Genomic DNA, 6,000 nt, shown 5'->3' on the forward strand with positions numbered 1-6,000 from the left:
GTCACTTTATGAGGTAATTACTCTGGAACGCTTCAACGGATCCCCCTGATTCTGAGACTGTTTTTTCGTAACATATTGTACTTCATGATTGTGGAAAAATTTCTTCGATATCACTTGCGTTTATTTGTGAAAAAAACGGAAATTTGGTGAAAATTTTGAAAATTTTGCAATTTTCAAAATTTGAATTTTTAAGCACTGAAATCAGAGCGATATGTCACACAAAAGAGTTAATAAATAACATTTCCCACATGTCTACTTTACATCAGCACAATTTTGGAACCAAATTTTTTTTTTGTTAGGGAGCTATAAGGGTTAAAAGTTGACCAGCGATTTCTCATTTTTCCAACAAAATTTATAAAACCATTTTTTTAGGGACCACATCACATTTGAAGTCACTTGGAGAGGTCTTTATGACAGAAAATACACAAAAGTGACACCATTCTAAAAACTGCACCCCTCAAGGTGCTCAAAACCACATTCAAGAACTTTATTAACCCTTCAGGTGCTTCACAGGAAAAAATGGACCCCAAAATTCGTTGTGCAATTTCCCCTGGGCACGCAGATACCCAATATTTGGGGAAGAAACACTGTTTGGGCGCACGGCAGGGCTCGGAAGGGAAGGAGCGCCATTTGACTTTTTGATTGTAAAATTTGCTTGAATAATTAGCGGACGCCATGTTGTGTTTGGAGAGCCCCCGTGTGCCCAAACTTTGGAGCTCCCCCACAAGTGACCCCATTTTGGAAACTAGACCCCCCAAGGCACCTTTATAGATGCATGGTGAGCACTTGGAACCTCCAGGTGCTTCACAAATTGATTCGTAAAAATGAAAAAGTGAAAAAAAAAACACTTTTTCATTTTTACGAATCAATTTGTGAAGCACCTAGGGGTTCCAAGTGCTCACTATGCATCTAGATAGGTGCCTTGGGGGGTCTAGTTTCCAAAATGGGGTCACTTGTGGGGGAGCTCCAATGTTTGGGCACACAGGGACTCTCTAAATACAACATGGTATCCGCTAACAAATTGAATGGAAAATCGGCTCAAATTGTTAGCGGACACCACATTGCATTTGGAGAGCCCCTCTGTGCCCAAACTTTGGAGCTTCCCCACAAGTGACCCCATTTTGGAAACTAGACCCCCCAAGGCACCTTTCTAGATGCATAGTGAGCACTTTGAACCCATAGGTGCTTCACAAATTGATTCGTAAAAATGAAAAAGTGAAAAAAAAAACACTTTTTCATTTTTACGAATCAATTTGTGAAGCACCTAGGGGTTCCAAGTGCTCACTATGCATCTAGATAGGTGCCTTGGGGGGTCTAGTTTCCAAAATGGGGTCACTTGTGGGGGAGCTCCAATGTTTGGGCACACAGGGACTCTCTAAATGCAACATGGTATCCGCTAACAAATTGAATGGAAAATCGGCTCAAATTGTTAGCGGACACCACATTGCGTTTGGAGAGCCCCTCTGTGCCCAAACTTTGGAGCTCCCCCACAAGTGACCCCATTTTGGAAACTAGACCCCCCAAGGCACCTTTCTAGATGCATAGTGAGCACTTGGAACCCCCAGGTGCTTCACAAATTGATTCGTAATAATGAAAAAGTGAAAAAAAAAAACACTTTTTCATTTTTATGAATCAATTTGTGAAGCACCTGGGGTTCCAAGTGCTCACTATGCATCTAGAAAGGTGCCTTGGGGGGTCTAGTTTCCAAAATGGGGTCACTTGTGGGGGAGCTCCAATGTTTGGGCACACAGGGACTCTCCAAATGCAACATGATATCCGCTAACAATTTGAGCCGACAATTTGTTAGCGGATATCATGTTGCATTTGGAGAGTCCCTGTGTGCCCAAACATTGGAGCTCCCCCACAAGTGACCCCATTTTGGTGGAAACTAGACCCCCCAAGGCACCTATCTAGATTCATAGTGAGCACTTGGAACCCCAGGTGCTTCACAAATTGATTCATAAAAATGAAAAAGTGTTTTTTTTTTCACTTTTTCATTATTACGAATCAATTTGTGAAGAACCTGGGGGTTCCAAGTGCTCACTATGCATCTAGAAAGGTGCCTTGGGGGGTCTAGTTTCCAAAATGGGGTCACTTGTGGGGGAGCTCCAAAGTTTGGGCACAGAGGGGCTCTCCAAACGCAATGTGGTGTCCGCTAACAATTTGAGTCGATTTTCCATTCAATTTGTTAGCGGATACCATGTTGCATTTAGAGAGTCCCTGTGTGCCCAAACATTGGAGCTCCCCCACAAGTGACCCCATTTTGGAAACTAGACCCCCCAAGGCACCTATCTAGATTCATAGTGAGCACTTGGAACCCCAGGTGCTTCACAAATTGATTCATAAAAATGAAAAAGTGTTTTTTTTTTCACTTTTTCATTTTTACGAATCAATTTGTGAAGCACCTGGGGGTTCCAAGTGCTCACTATGCATCTAGATAGGTGCCTTGGGGGGTCTAGTTTCCAAAATGGGGTCACTTGTGGGGGAGCTCCAATGTTTGGGCACACAGGGGCTCTCCAAACGCAACATGGCGTCCGCTAACAATTTGAGCCGATTTTCCATTCAATTTGTTAGCGGACACCATGTCGCGTTTGGAGAGCCCGTGATGTGCCTAAACAGTGGAGCTCCCCCACAAGTGTCCCCATTTTGGAAACTATACCCCTCAAGTATTTTATTAAGGTGTATAGTGAACATTTTGAACCCAGAGGTACGGCACAGAATTTGTTTACATTAGGTCATCATATTGAATAAGTTGTCATTATTCTTGAGCGCAAGTGCTCGCTACTTGAGTTTGCATCGGGTACTCAGGTATGCACCATGTACAGCGTGTGTTAGAGTGACATGCTCGAGTCCCTGCTCCGCATGTTTCACGGTTATTAGACACCCCAAAAAAAACATGCGGGGATCGCTCGTGCATGGCAGGCAATCCCCGTAAAGTTTTTTGGCCGCGAAGCATATGGGGCAGAGACTCGAGCATGTCACTCAAATACCCACGATACTCAATGCATACCAGAGCACCCGATGCAAACTCAAGTAGCGAGCACTTGCTCTCAACACTAGTCGCCATATCGTCATCTTTTTTTCTTACTTTTGAAAAAAATCCCAACCCCAGCCCTAACCCTAGCACAACCCTAGCCCTAGCACAACCCTAGCCCCAGCACAACCCTAGCCCCAGCACAACCCTAGCCCCAGCACAACCCTAGCCCCAGCACAACCCTAGCCCCAGCACAACCCTAGCCCCAAACCCAGCCCTAGCCCCAAACCCAGCCCTAACCCTAGCCCAATCCTAACCCAAGAGTTTATTTTAGACGCCGTTCCTTGTGCGGTATAAGTGATTAGACGACTTTATTCTTCGGGTCGGTGTGATTACAGCAATGCCAGAATCATATGGGGTTTTTATGACTGACAGCTGTCACACACTAAAAGACGCATTTTTTGTAAAATCTAGTTTTTGCATCGCCATATTTTGAGAGCTATAATTTTTCCAGATTTTGGCAGACAGTCATGTCACGGCTCGTTTTTTGCGGGATGACTTGACGTCGTTATTGGTGCCATTTTCAGGCATGTGACATTTTTTGATCGCTTTCTATTCCGATTTTTGGGAGGCAGAATAAACAAAAACCAACAATTCAGGAATTGTTTTTTTTGTTTTCTGTTCCGCGTGTGGTAAAATTGATGAGGTAGCTTTATTCTTCGGGTCAGTACGTTTACAGCGGTACCACATTTATATCGTTTTTCTATGTTTTGGCGCTTATACACAATAAAAGCTATTTTATAGAAAAAAATATTTTTTAGTATCGCTTTATTCTGAGAGCTATAACTTTTTTATTTTTTGGCTGATGGAGCTGTTTGGCGGCTTGTTTTTTGCGGGACGAGATGACGTTTTCAGCGGTATCATTTTTATTTATATGCGTCTTTTTGATCGCGTGTTATTCCACTTTTTGTTTGGCGGTATGGTGATAAAGCATTGTTTTTTGCTTCGTTTTTTTTTTTTTACCGTGTTCACTGAAGGGGTTAACTAGTGGGACAGTTTTATAGGTCAGGTTGTTCTGAACGCGGCGATACCAAATATGTGTACTTTTATTGTTTTTTTTTTATTTTTTTTATAATAATATTTATTGATGGGTACATTATATTTTTATTTTTGGTGTATTATTTTTTTTATTTTTTTATAATATTTTTGCACATTTTTATTTTTTTTTTCCACTTTCACACAGTTTATACACTTTATTACTTTGTCCCACTCTGGGACTTTCACTTTTTTTTTTCTGATCGCCTGCATGGCACAGGAATGGAGCACCATCCCTATGCCATGAAGGCTGTCAGAAGTGCACAGTGTGAAGATTGCTTGGAGATGCACTGCGCATGTCCAAGCAATCTTCCTGCTCTCTGGTGACCCGGATGTTGTCAAGACGACATCGGGTCGTCATGGCAACACCCGGGAAGCCTTTGCAGACTGCGCTGGAAGCCGGAAGAGGAGGTGAGTATCGCCGATCACCTCCCCTTGCCCCCGCAATGCCGCGATCGACTTCGATCGACTTCGATCGCAGCATCGCGGGGGTTAATGTGCTGGGAGCGGTGCAGGACCGCTCCCTGCACATAGTACCGGGTGTCAGCTGTGACAATCATCTGACACCCGGCGGCGATCGCGCCCGCACAGCCTGTGTGCGCGCGCGATCGCGATGACGTACTAATACGGGTCTGGCTCTTAAGTCCCAGGGCACAGACGCATATTAGTACGTCAGATGTTATTAAGGGGTTAAAAAATGGAGGAAGTTCCCTCTGTAATCCCATCAGCTCTGTGCAACAAACTGTTGGATAGTGATGTGTTGCTATGGCAACTGGAGGCATATCAACGGCCTTTGGGTCTGCCATAGACCAAAGTCTAATTTATCCTGTCTATCAAGTGTAAAAAAAAACAAACCTCTGTTTGCCCAATAAAAATGGTTTTAGCTGTAAAAAAAGGCACATTTTTTATCAATGAATTCGTAACCACCCGTACCATAAAGCTATATGTCAGGCGAGATGAATTACAGTTTTTGATCAAAACATTTTATACATCCCAAAAGGGTACCAATAAAATCTACAATTCAATATGCAAATAATAGCCCCTAAGACAAATTTGTAAACAGAAAAATGCAAAAGTTATGGCTCTCAGACCACAATCAAAAACCCATTAAGACCAAATTCAGCCTTGTCCATAGAGGGGTGTTATCATGTTATTCAATTGTTTTAGTTAGTTAAACAGTATGAAAATAATCAAGTTGACTTGCTTTTTCAACCTGTTATAATTTTCCTGCTGTTAGAGTTTTAATGTACATAGTCTACAGCTTGTCTCCATGAAACCTGGTCAGCAGACCCTGATCCAGTGTGTGCAGTAGTTACATTAAAGGAGATGAGCTAACTCCTAACATCACAGCCACCTCTCTACAGCCCATTGAATTCTATACTGCAGTTAGCTGCTCACCTCCCTTCCCCATTCTCTTAGCTCATGACAAGCTGCTGTTATAAATCTTGCAAAATCACCAGCACCCATCATCAACAGCTTCCAGAGCAGTTTTCCTAATCAAGGCTCTTACTTTCCTGAAGCTTGCTATTGTTCAAATACCCTATTATCTCTATATGCAAATATAGTGATAACAAAGTACACTGCAGAACAAGCCACTGATACCTAAATGTGTTACAACAGAACTTGTACTGCGTTTTATAGTTCTACTCATACTATGTTAGTCACCAGAAATGTCACTCAAGGAGAAGTGTCAGCCCCATGAGAAACCAGGAAGAAAGGAGATTGTAGAGTTGTGGACTGTTCAAGACACAACTTGAGCATAACCCTTTAAGAAAGTAAAATAAAAAATTAAACTGTAACATAAAATATGATATATTAACTCATATCTTTTTGGAAGGATTGTGCAGTATTTTGATATTGAGGGCAAACACTTAGAATAAGTAATCAATATCAGATAGTTGGGGGTCTAACAAGCATAAACCCCCCCACTG

This window comes from Phyllobates terribilis, unplaced genomic scaffold, assembly GCF_046119375.1.
Source record: "Phyllobates terribilis strain yellow unplaced genomic scaffold, ASM4611937v1 Scaffold_2__4_contigs__length_985480577, whole genome shotgun sequence".
NCBI classification, from domain to species: domain Eukaryota; kingdom Metazoa; phylum Chordata; class Amphibia; order Anura; family Dendrobatidae; genus Phyllobates; species Phyllobates terribilis.